This window comes from Schistocerca americana, chromosome 1 (assembly GCF_021461395.2).
Source record: "Schistocerca americana isolate TAMUIC-IGC-003095 chromosome 1, iqSchAmer2.1, whole genome shotgun sequence".
Taxonomy (NCBI): Eukaryota; Metazoa; Arthropoda; class Insecta; order Orthoptera; family Acrididae; genus Schistocerca; species Schistocerca americana.
In genome coordinates this window covers 325266898-325279242 of record NC_060119.1, presented here as the reverse complement: position 1 = coordinate 325279242, position 12345 = coordinate 325266898, and positions in this window count along the sequence as shown.

Here is a 12345-nt window from a genome sequence, read left to right as displayed (position 1 = left end):
TGTATAGAAAGTGGAGTTCGAGCAGAAAAATTTACACCACTCACCTCGTAAAGCCTATTATAATGCAGGCAATAGCTAACGTAAAGTTCGCTGGTTCTCTCTGATTTACGAGCTTTCGTATTTTGCGCAGTGACAAAATTTGCTGAGTGTAGTGTTAAAAGCATTCATCATAGGGGAGCGAGGATATTTTAGAAATCTAAATCATAATAACTTTCATTAGTATTTCAAATAATTTATCACAAGCTAGAAACAGATCCATTAGAAATAACACTTCTAAAGAAGAGTGAATTACGTTTCTGCTGCTTAGATGTTTCCATTTATACGGTAAGACAACTCCCGAGGAAAAACTAAACACGATTTGATTCCACCTCTACATCCAAGCTGAGGAACTTTTCTAAGAGTCAATTTTTTATTCTTAATTTTAACCCCTCAACAGAAGTAGAGGCAGTGGCGGGCAATTCCAGATCAACAGAGGCAGCGACAGCCCTGTGCTTAAAAATTGAAACTTCTGTGCAGCATTTGATAAAGTGTGCTCTTATTATAATGCGACCGTCATATGAGGACTCTTGTCACTCCATTTGAGCTGTTTCGAAAGGTGAAGGCTACAGTTCTATCCTCTCGCTACTTTCACTCATAACAACCCAGATGCAACACTACAGTGCACTCACCATTAATAACGACATGCACGCATCTGATACTTTTAGATGTGTGGAGTAATTTAGATGGGTGGAGGAATGGAAACGTTAAACGACCTCCACGAGGACCTAATTTAGGACTGCAATGTGGAATAGCCTCAACCTAACGAACTTTTCCAAAGTAAGCATCCGAATTCCCCTAAATATTAAATGTACATGAACATGTACCTGTTACATGTAGGTTACGTGCTACATTCCCGTAGCAACTCACCTAAAATAAAGCAATATCATAATGTCTGACCGAATTACCTTCAGCTTCTAAGAAACGAAACTGGTTCAGTATTCTAATACTGTTAAATATTGCGATAAGTGTCCTCAATCGTTGTTTGGAGCCTGATACATGTTTTCCATTCCACATTAGTGTAAACTGCGGCAGGTAGTCAGTTTAATCCATCATCGTTCGTTTATTCTGCCCCATCCGATTTCGATTCGTTCTTGTTTTTTCATATTACTTATTTGCGATCAGACACTGTATTCTGGCCTGTACCTTCCGTAAAAATCAACATTCGTTGATGGTAGTATTTTGCTTTCATTTTACCAAGGCACGGAATAGCTGTTATACCACTCCACATTAAACTACAACTGAGCAGATTTGATCTAACACTGCAAAGTCTGAAAGCCCTGTTCCAAAAACCATAAAGCACCCTTTCATTGATCTTGCCTCCACATCACAGCAATCGTTAATGTTGATTTTTAGCAGTCTTTAAACTCAACAAGGGCACGAGACGCCATGAACCACTGCAAGGAGACCAGAGCGAAACTGAAAAGTTGTTCAAGAGAAGGAAAAGTTAAAAGTATAGGTGCAGTTGAGACAAGTTCTGTTCAGGGCTCTAACCTCTGGCCGCGCGAGTCGTGTCCGACAGTCATGTGTTACGAAAAGTAGAGCTCTATGCAACGTCACCATCCCGAGCAGACAGCAGAAGCTACCTAGGAGTGAGAAGCTCCACAGACCAGCTAGCAGCCAAATGAACGTAGCAGCGGTATTTTCTTAGCCAGCCGCAAAGTTCTCAGCGCGACTCTGCGACCCGCGCCGCGTATTTACATGTGAATTGCATTGTTAAGCTAAACTCGTCCGGGGCGGTTCTCCGGCATCGCCAGCCGCGTTATGCAAATGGCAAGCGGTGGCAAGGGACTGAGACCAGGGCCAGGCGACCCCGCCGTCACCAGACTCATCTTCGCCACTCGCAACCGCGGTGTTGTCAGAGACACCTGTTGTCCCCAGGGCGCACTACTACTGCCATTAAACAACTGCTTCGCCGAAGCTTCTATGGCGATTCACTTGCGGTAATTGCTTTGCACATCGACTAACGATACTTGAATGCTATCATATTTTGAGATTCATTGGCGATAACTACTTCCATTCATCGTAGGAGTGATACCACGACTAAAGAAGGAAAAAAAATTAATACACAAATAGAATAAATTTCGTTCCAGCATCGTGAAGAAAAACAAAATCGTCCATCTTCAGAAGAGAATCGGTTTTCTAGAGCAAGTACTTTGTAGTTCAGTTACTCTTTTCACTGAAGTGTGACAAATAATGGTTACTTTCACGTTAATCGTACAGATACGTTTCACTTTCTTAAATATAATACATTCCCAGGCGTGTTCGTCAGCTAAATGCTGGGCGAACAAAATTGAGAAGCTCTCTGCGTACCATACAGATGACGTTGATGTTGTTCTTATCCCGGTGTTTAATCCCTACAATGGTTTAATGCAGCTGTACACACTTCTCTTTCCTTTATAACTAACGCAATCTACTCCCGCTGAATCTGCGTACTGTACCCGAGCATTGTTTCGACCTAATAGTTTTACATCCCACACGTCTCTCCATGACCAAAATGACGAGGCCGTAATCTTTCAGAATACCACGTATCTCTAAACATTTCTTTCAGTGAAGCTGAGCGGTCATTTTCTCCTCTCCCTGATCTGATACAATATCGCTTCGTTTGTTATCCTCTCTACCCGAATTCCCTTCAGCAGTCTTCTGTGACATCACATTTCAAAAGCAGGTATACTCATTCTGTCTGTACTGGTTATCCGTATCAAGCTACAGTGCAGACAAATAGCTGTACTCAAAGGTGACTTTCCAACATTTAAATTCGCGTCAGAGGTTCACTAAATTCTCTTTTTCAGAGATGCTTAGCTCCCTATTTCCAATCAGCATTCACTAATTTCACCACCCAAATAACATAACTCATTTACTACTTTTAGTTGTCATTTCCTCATCCAAATCTCAAACATCACCCGATTTAATTCGATTACTTCGAATAGCCTTGTATTACCTTTGTTGACGTTGGTCCTATAGTCTTTCCAGTGGCCACCCACTCCGCTGAATAGCTCTTCCTAGTCCTTTGGGGTCTCCAACAAAATTACAATGTCATCGTAAAATCTCGAAATTTTAATTTATTCTCCCTGAAATTTAATTCGAATTTCTTTTAGTGGTGTTCATGGAAATTAGATTTTATTACGTTAAAAGATGTTGCTCACAAACGAAAGACAAATGCCAACGTGATATCTAGAATAATCACGCGTGCATGACTTTTTGGCTTACTGCTAGGTGGCATACGAAATGCGAATCCCAATGTAGAAGTTCGAGGCAGCTGCCATGAAGTGACGGTGAGTCAAAATTTTAAAATTCATTAATTTAACTTCAGCCTATTTTAGGTGTCAAACGCAGAATTCGGATAAAATGATTTAAATCAGAGTGAACGGGCGCAGATTTGATCAGCACCCCTCTTGAGAAATAGGCTCCTTATTAACAGAACAGACTGCACAGTATGAAACTGCAGCCTTAGGAAGTTATACAGTACTTTTTAATTGCAAAACACATTACAGCAAAGAGAATAACCTAGAGCGGACACAGTCTTCTCCAAAGATCTGCACTGTTTATCTCTAGAATTCATAGTTTTCTTTTGACAAACACGCAGTTACAATGTTGCAGCATCGATTTAGTGAAGTGTTGAACAATACTGTAGTGAGTGAGGATAAGGCAGAAAATCTGTAAATGACACAGTTTACTGCTTCATTTAGTGATGTATTGCCTGACTGCATCTTTAAATTGCTTGTGACACCTTCGTGGTGTTGGGAGAAGCATCAGCAAAATATGTGAAGAAATTTGTCGATACGAACTGCCGTCAAACTAAATTTCGACAGACTCACGCATATGGAATTTTAAGGTTAATAAAGTTTAGACGCCTTTCGAGGGCAGTGCTCTAACACGGCGTTTTAAACAGAGAGCAGAACATGTCACTTCAATTAACTTCATTTTTATTGACGGTGCGACACAGTTAAATAGAGAGTTTTCCAAAGATGTGTTAGTTGCGAAGTATTATGGGAAAGCCTTTATTGGTTTTGGAAAGCACACTACGTGATCAAAAGTATCCGGAAACCTGGCTGAAAATAACTTACAAGTTCGTGGCACACTCCACCGGTAATGCTAGAATTCGATATGGTGTTAGTCCACCCTTAGCCTTGATGAGAGCTTCCACTCTCGCAGGCATACGTTCATTCAGGTACTGGAAGGTTTCTTGGGGAATAGCAGCCCATTCTCCACGGAGTGCTGCATTGAGGAGAGGTATCGATGTCGGTCGGTGAGGCCTGGCACGAAGTTGGTGTTCCAAAACATCCCAAAGGTGTTCTATAGGATTCAGGTCAAGACTCTGTGCAGGCAAGTCCATTACAGACATGTTATTCTCGTGTAACCATTCAGCCACAGGCCGTGTATTATGAACAGATGCTCCATCGTGCTGAAACAGGTAATCGCCATTCCCGAATTGCTCTTGAACAGTGGGAAGCAACGAGGTGCTTAAAACATCAATGTTGGCCTGTCCAGTGGCAGTGCCAGGCAAAACAATAAGGGGTCCAAGTCCCCTCCATGAAAAACACGACCGCACCGTAATGCCACCGCCTCCGAATTTTACTGTTGGCACTACACACGCTGACAGATGACGATCAGTGGGCATTCGCCATACCCACATCCTGCCATCGGATCGCTCCATTGTGTACCGTGATTAGTCACTCCACACAACGTTTTTCCACTCTTCAATGGTCCAATGTTTACGCTCCTTACACCAAGCGAGGCATTGTTTGGCATTTACCGTCGTGATGTGTGGCTTATGAGCGGCCGCTCTACCATGAAATCCAAGTTTTCTCGCCTCCCGCCTCACTGTCATAGTACTTGCAGTGGATCCTGATGCAGTTTGGAATTCCTGAGTGATGATCTAGATAGATGTCTGCCTATTACACATTACAGCCCTCTCCAAATGTCGGCGGTCTCTGTCAGTCAACAGACGAGGTTGGCCTGTACGCTTTTGTGCTGTACGTATCCCTTGACTTTCCCACTTCACTATCACATCGGAAACAGTGGACGTAAGAATGTTTAGGAGTGTGGGAATCTCGCGTACAGACGTATGACACAAGTGACACCCAATCACCTGATTGTGTTCGAAGTCCGTGAGCTCCGCGGAGCGACACATTCCGCTCTCTCACTATGTCTAATGACTACTGGGGTCGCTGATATGGAGTACCTAGCAGTAGGTGGTAGCACAATGCACCTACCATGACAAACGTATGTTGATCACATAGTGTATGTCGAAAACTAGTGACTAAGTGAGGCCATAATTCAGCGTGTGATGTCCTTAGGTTAGTTAGGTTTAAGTAGCTCTAAGTTCTAGTGGACAGATGACCCCAGATGTTAAGTCCAATACTGCTTAGAGCCATTTGTAATTCACCGTGACTGACTTTTCTGGATGCGTAATAGGTACCGCACTGTTCGCCAAAGGCAAGAAAGCGTGTTGGAGTCCCAGTCGGACACACAGTTTTAGCCGGCCGGGGTGGCGGAGCGGTTTTAGGCGCTACAGTACGGAACCGCGCGACCACTACGGTCGCAGGTTCGAATCCTGCCTCGGGCATGGATGTGTGTGATGTCCTTAGGTTAGTTACGTTTAAGTAGTTCTGAGTTCTAGGGGACTGATGACCTCAGAAGTCCCATAGTGCTCAGAGCCATTTGAACCACACAGTTTTAGCTTGTCTGAAAAGTGAATCACAGTGTCTACTACGATAAATGATAAAATAATGTCATCTAACTGTTTAAACTGTAATTAACTAAAGCAATACGTACTCACAGGTTAAGTTAAATAAACAAAATGTTGTACTAAGCTTGGTTTCCATATACTCCTCACGATACATATAGTATTCGGCCATCAGTATATTTATCTTCTTGCAAGGATGTGAGAAGACTTATAAAACGTCATTGTTAGCTAACTGTAAGTAATACCTAAATATTATGGACATTGATAGATGTCTGATGTAAATGATGAAGTTTGGTTGCTGACTATGTACGAAACCAATATAAGAGCTTACTTGGTTTTCAGATGAATATCTTTATTACGGAATCCACGGAATCTATCAATTCCAACGTTAAAAAAATCTTCGCGTGAACCAAGAGCAGTTTAATACTAATACACCACAGGAACTTATGGCAGATTGAAATTGTCTGTCATAACGGGACTCGAGGCCAGAGTCTTGGTTTTCTTGGGCAACAATCTTAGCAAATGAGCCATGGGTCATGGCTGTTCATGCACCTAGGGAGGCGCTCGATATAGGATTACGATTGGCTGCGGCATATCCTGTAACTGTCAACTCACTGAAACTTCGATCGCAAAATTATGTTAATCGGTATGTAGAATATACAGTGAAGTATGTGAACTAGGAGATTAACTGATAATGTGAGGGGAGATCATGAGTCGGACCTCGATAACCTAGTGGGTGAGAACACTGCACCCGTAAGGCATAATTCCGACGTAGATTCTCGGTCCAGCACACTGTTTTAATCCGTCAGACAGTCTCGAAAAATGTTACATATCACTTCTGTCTACACGATTCATTTTGGAGTCGGTACCTTAGGCTGTGGCTGGCCATTTCTCGGCAATACACTTTGTTCCAGAACTGTTAGTCCAGCAAGGTATGCAGTACAGCTGCTACGAAGTTTGGAAAGCAGGAGAGACGAACCGGCAGAAGTAAAGCTTTGAGGGCGGATCGTGTGTCGTGTCTGTGTAACTCAGTCGGTAGGATCATAGCCAGTGTGGCCGCTGTGGCCGAGCGATTCTAGTCGTGTCGGTTCGGAACCGCGCTACTGCTACGGTCGCAGGTACGAATCCTGCCTCGGGCATGGATGTGTGTGATGTCCTTAGGTTAGTTACGTTTAAGTAGTTCTACGTCTAAGGAACTGATGACCTCAGATGTTAAGTCCCATAGTGCTCAGAGCCATTTGAACCATAGCCAGTGAAAATGAAGACTCTGGGTTCCTGTTCCGGTCAGACAATCGGTTTTAACCTGTCAAAAAGTCTCGATGCTGCAGACACTCAACTGCACTGCGGAAGATTCAGTCTGGCATCATCACGATTGTGTCTTCTGCCGACTGTGCCACTCCACGGCACTGGTCCACCGTATGAAGCATTGCCTCACAGCTGCGATATCAGGTCGTAAGAAAAATTCCCTACACTCTCCGCCGGCGACCATGAAGTCCCGAGCCGGCAGCGGGGCAGACACGGGAGGCGTGGGTGGCAGGCGGCACGCGTGCGTCGCCTGTTTGCTCAACGCTCAATTAGTCCGCATAAACAGCGCCGCTTCGCGGATGACAGTCGCCCCCGTATTTGTAGCTTTACGGTCGCGCGCTGAGGTCAATTAGTTCAAATACAGGCAGAGGCGGCCTCATTTCCATTCCAGCTGGCAGCGGCGGCCCGGTCGGCCTCACTGCTTCTCGCACAAAGCGGCGCGCGCGCGCCTCGTAATTGCCAAGCGTGCGTCGGCTCCGGCGCCGGACAAATATTGCCAATATTGCATCGGCCGGACGCGGCTGCGGGTCTCGCGGACGTGTTCCGTGATCACAATGAGCTTTACCCGTAGCGCGCAGCTACCGACAGCGATGACTGATTCGCAGTACACTGCACAGCAATTAGCTTCGATTCGACCACGGGACCGTAACGCACCCCAGTGGGGCACCCGTCCCAGGTAGTTGAGCTCCCGCGTCGTCTGCACCAGAGCTTCTCTTGTCGTGGATGCGTTACGGTCCCCATCCTCCAATTTCCAGGTGAGGCCGTCGAACACATCAAATGGCTCTTTGAGTTTGTCGAATGCTGCGATTTTCATTTCTCACTTACACAGTGGCCTCTCCCTTGTCAGTCCCTGTACACTAGAAATCGAGTAACGTGGTTTCGGATGGTTTTTGGGTTCCCTCTCCCAGTCTGTAAAAACAGAACACTCGTTGAATCGTTTTGTTTTCCGTCTCTCTGTAACATATTAAGGTCTATAGTCACTCGGTAGTTTAAAACTTCTTAGCTTCGAAGTCAGTGCAAACAAAATATACGGCCACTTCTGTCACGTACTTTAATACACGAAAACTCTCTCATCAGAACCTATTGGGTGCTTCCCAATGACCTAGCATCATGAAATTTGGTGAGACGTAAAACTTCACAGTACATATAAAGGGAAAAATCCGAAAATTGTTATTTTCTAATCAAAAACTTTGTGTTCTGCCTTAAGGCAAGTCTTATCACGGGGGAAGCCTCGTCAGAGAGGTCCCCCGCATGAGCGTCTAGGGAAGTGATTCCTGTGGTGGTTTCTCGTTGATTTTCACTGATGATGATGAAATGATAATGAGGACAACAAAATGCCCAGGACAACACTACGCCCAGTCCCCGAGTGGAGAAAATCTCCGATCCATCCGGGAATCGAACCCAAGCCCCTTGGCGTGACAGACCGCTGCGCTGAACACTCAGCTATTGAGGCGGACTTTTCTAACTATATCACGGAAAAAATACCTTTTCCCTTCTGAACATTCACTGCATTCGACATCCGTGCAGAGCATAATAGACGAACTTTACTGCATGCAAACAGAAAATATAATTAGTAGTCATTTCAGCAAGTAAATAAAAATGTTTTATTAATATTCTCTCTATATACATATATAAATTGAAGTCCCATGCTCGCCTCTTTTCATACGTTTGGGCTGGTCTGAGGAACTACAGTACAGATTTTGATACTGTCTTGGGATTTATGGAACCAATATCTTGCCCGTATCGATACCAGTAAGAGGCAGAAATCATTGAGATTCTCGATTCACAGGAGGGTAAACTAGACACATACGTAAGTAAGTTTGTACTGAACCCTCAGTGCGCGAGTCCTATTCGCTCATGGGCAATTTTTTAGAATCGTGCAACTATGTGGCTGACACAATTATGATTGTGGCTAAGAGTAAGGACCAGCGAATCTCGTCTAGAATAATTAACGTATTTACCATCGTTTGCTTTTGACGCTGTAATGCAGTCAATTTTGCAAACAGACAAAATGAAGTGTTCGATAATACTTTTTAGAATGGAGGTATTTGATAATATTTTAGATTTATAATGCACGATGGATAGTATCTAAGGAAAAAATTTCCCATTGCAGCATTTTCAGCAATTATATTTTCTAAATTGATACTCATTTTTTGAACCCGGACTGACACCTCAGTCTGATAGTTGAAAAGTTGCGCCAGACTGGGACTTGAACGCGAGTTTCCCCCTTATCGCGAGCGGTCGTCTTAACTACTTCGGCTAGCAGAGCGCGCCTCCAGGACCACTCAAAACGTCCATATGTCACGGAGTCCACAACCCTTAAGCTCACCCATTTCGTGATTCCCGCACAGGGAGAAGACAAATATTTTATAGTTATTTTAGGTCGTCGAGGCATGCATATATCATTAATGATTACAGTGTCTATCCTCCCGTGACATGCATATCTGGTAGAACTGTCACAAGAAGCTCACGTCAATCTACATTCGCAACACGAAAATCAAATTCGTTATATGTACCACAGCTGAAACCAATAGAACAGTTTGTGTTCCTTCAGACGCGGACGTATATCTGTGGTACATTTCAATATGAAGATACAGACAGTGTATGAACAACGACACTGTAACTATCAAATTATATTTTTCTTATCTATTTATAATTTATTAGAGCTTTCCTGTTAGCCAGAACACATAAATATAGTAGTTCCGTAAGTTGGCCATCTGATCCTTTCGTCTAAGAAACAGCAGACAGAAATAGATTACTTTTTTTTGTGGTATGTTACAATACAGCATTACCGGTCTTTTGCGGTCTAACTGTGGTGGTGAGGCAGTGAATTTATCTACAGGGCAGTGACACTGCGTCACTGCAACACACTTCGGAGGCGTAGCAGTGGGAGTTGGAGTCCCATACTACCCTCCGACGGTGACAGTACTTCGATTACTTAATACTGGTTTTACGTTTATACCTTTTCTTAGTCACAAAGTGAGACAAGCGCCAAGAAAATAAAATTCGAACATGTTTCAAATAATAATTATAAAATGAAAGTGCCCCTAAAATATTTTATGTCTGTTTTAATTACTACCTTATTTTCTAGAATATTAAGTTATGCAGCACTCCCTTAACAGTACCGGACAGATTACTAACTGCAAGGAAATAATGTTACTGTAAGTTTCCTTGGCGAGTTAACAATTCTCTATCCATACAAAGTATGTTTGTTGCCCAAAAATATTTTGCAACTATACTGTTACGTTCGCAAAATACGGTAATAGTCACAAAAGAAATAAAGTTGAAAAACTTTATTTCTTTTATTTTAATTTATTAATTTTATTGCAATAATTAATAATTACAATAAATTAAAAGCACAATTAATTACAATAACTACTAATTTTATTACAATAATTATTACTTAGCAAAAGCTTCCATTTTACATAGCAGGATAAAGGTCGCTGATGATGGCACAAAGACGCAGTGGCATGTTTACGCGCTAGAACAGCTATTGTGTGTGTTACGGTCAGATATGAATGACCAAATGTTTGCCAGCAAATTTTAAACTCGTTTCTTTATATTAGAAATACGGGAGTGAAAACAAGTAGAATGTGTGCAAGGTGAATGTCGAATGGTGCAAACGTCAATGACATATAGAGACAAAAAGGTGATGCTCAACGTTCGTATATTAAATACAGTGACTATAAATTTGAGGAGGTGTAATGCACTGTAATGGAAATTGCCGTTGATTATGAAACTCATTTCTGTTGAGAGTTGACTAATACTGTTAACTCAATAAAAATACTGTTTTTCTTATGTTTGGCCATAATTCAGCATTCTTCTTTTAGGAAGGTCAGGAAGAGTAGTTACGATTCTCAGCAACTCTTCAAACACAGGAGAAAATATACAAGGTGTAAGATAGCTACCTGTACGCGCTTAGGATGGAAGTTCCTGCGCCAGAGGACAGACGACAGGGAAATACTGAAAATACATCTGAGACCTCTCTCTTCCTTTATGATAGTCCTTAAATACACGCTCGTATCTCACTTCCTTCGTGATTACTTTTTCAAAGTATTCATCTGAAACGCAGTCCAACAATACCACTCCCGTACTGATAGCCATTCTCTTGCAAGTATCCCTGCTGACTCACGAAACCTATTTTTAAGCATCGGTTACACCATATTAAAGATCATTCACAGTGTTTACGAGCGTAATACAAATCGAATATTCATATTTTCTACGGTAAATTTCTGAAAAATTCCAAGAAGCAGGTTGCGACTGGCATCTACTTGTACTCTGTCTTAAATCCTGAAAATTATCGTCTGCGTATAGTGCTACTCTTGAGACTAGACTACAGCAGACCAAATCGCCTATATTCCCATTGGCAATGCGCCAGAAGGTGCTTCACTCCTGACAGTTTTTCACTTCTCAAAATGAACCCCAGGTGCTCTTAAGACAGTTTTCACCCATGTTACAGCACTATTGTCAATAGAGTGTTATCTTCGAAGTGAATGGTTTTAGATCATACGTCTACACAATTTTCTTCTACTCCCTTGCTGGAACACCATTTCACAAGATCATACGTCATTCAGATGATCACCAAGTGTCCACTATGTACAGGCTACCCTTTCGATTTACGGGCTTATAAACACCATTGGATTGCTAATAATGCGATATGATGGTAAGAGATAAAGCTGCCTGGACAGATTTCGAAACATATTAAAGCTTCTTCTGAGTTTTCATTGTCTTCACACGTCCATGTAGGTTCCGAGGTTTATCTGTACCATGACTGATAATTTTACGAATCTGTATATTCAAAACTGTGCGCCAACGGCCTTGCCGCTGTGGTAACACTGGATCCCGTCAGATCACCGAAGTTAAGCGCTGACGGTTACCATCCGGTGTGCCGAGCGCTTTTGGCAAGTGGGGTGCACTCAGCCCATATGAGGAAAACTGAGGAGCCACTTGATTGAGAAGTAGCGGCTCCGGTCTCGGAAACCTACATACGCAGGGAGAGCGGTGTGCTGATCAAATGGCCCTCCATATCTGCAACCAGTGCTGCCTATGGCCTGAGGATGACAAGGCGGCCGGTCGGTGCCTTTGGGCTTTCATGGCGTGTTCGGGAGGAGTTTCCTTCTCTCTATATTCAAAAATGTACATCTTATTATTACTTACCTCGATTTAATCGTAATATGTAAATAACAAAAATGGTTCAAATGGCTCTGAGCACTATGGGGCTTAACATCTGAGGTCATCAGCCCCTAGACTTAGAACTACTTAAACCTAACTAACCTAAGGACATCACACACATCCATGCTCCAGGCAGGATTCGA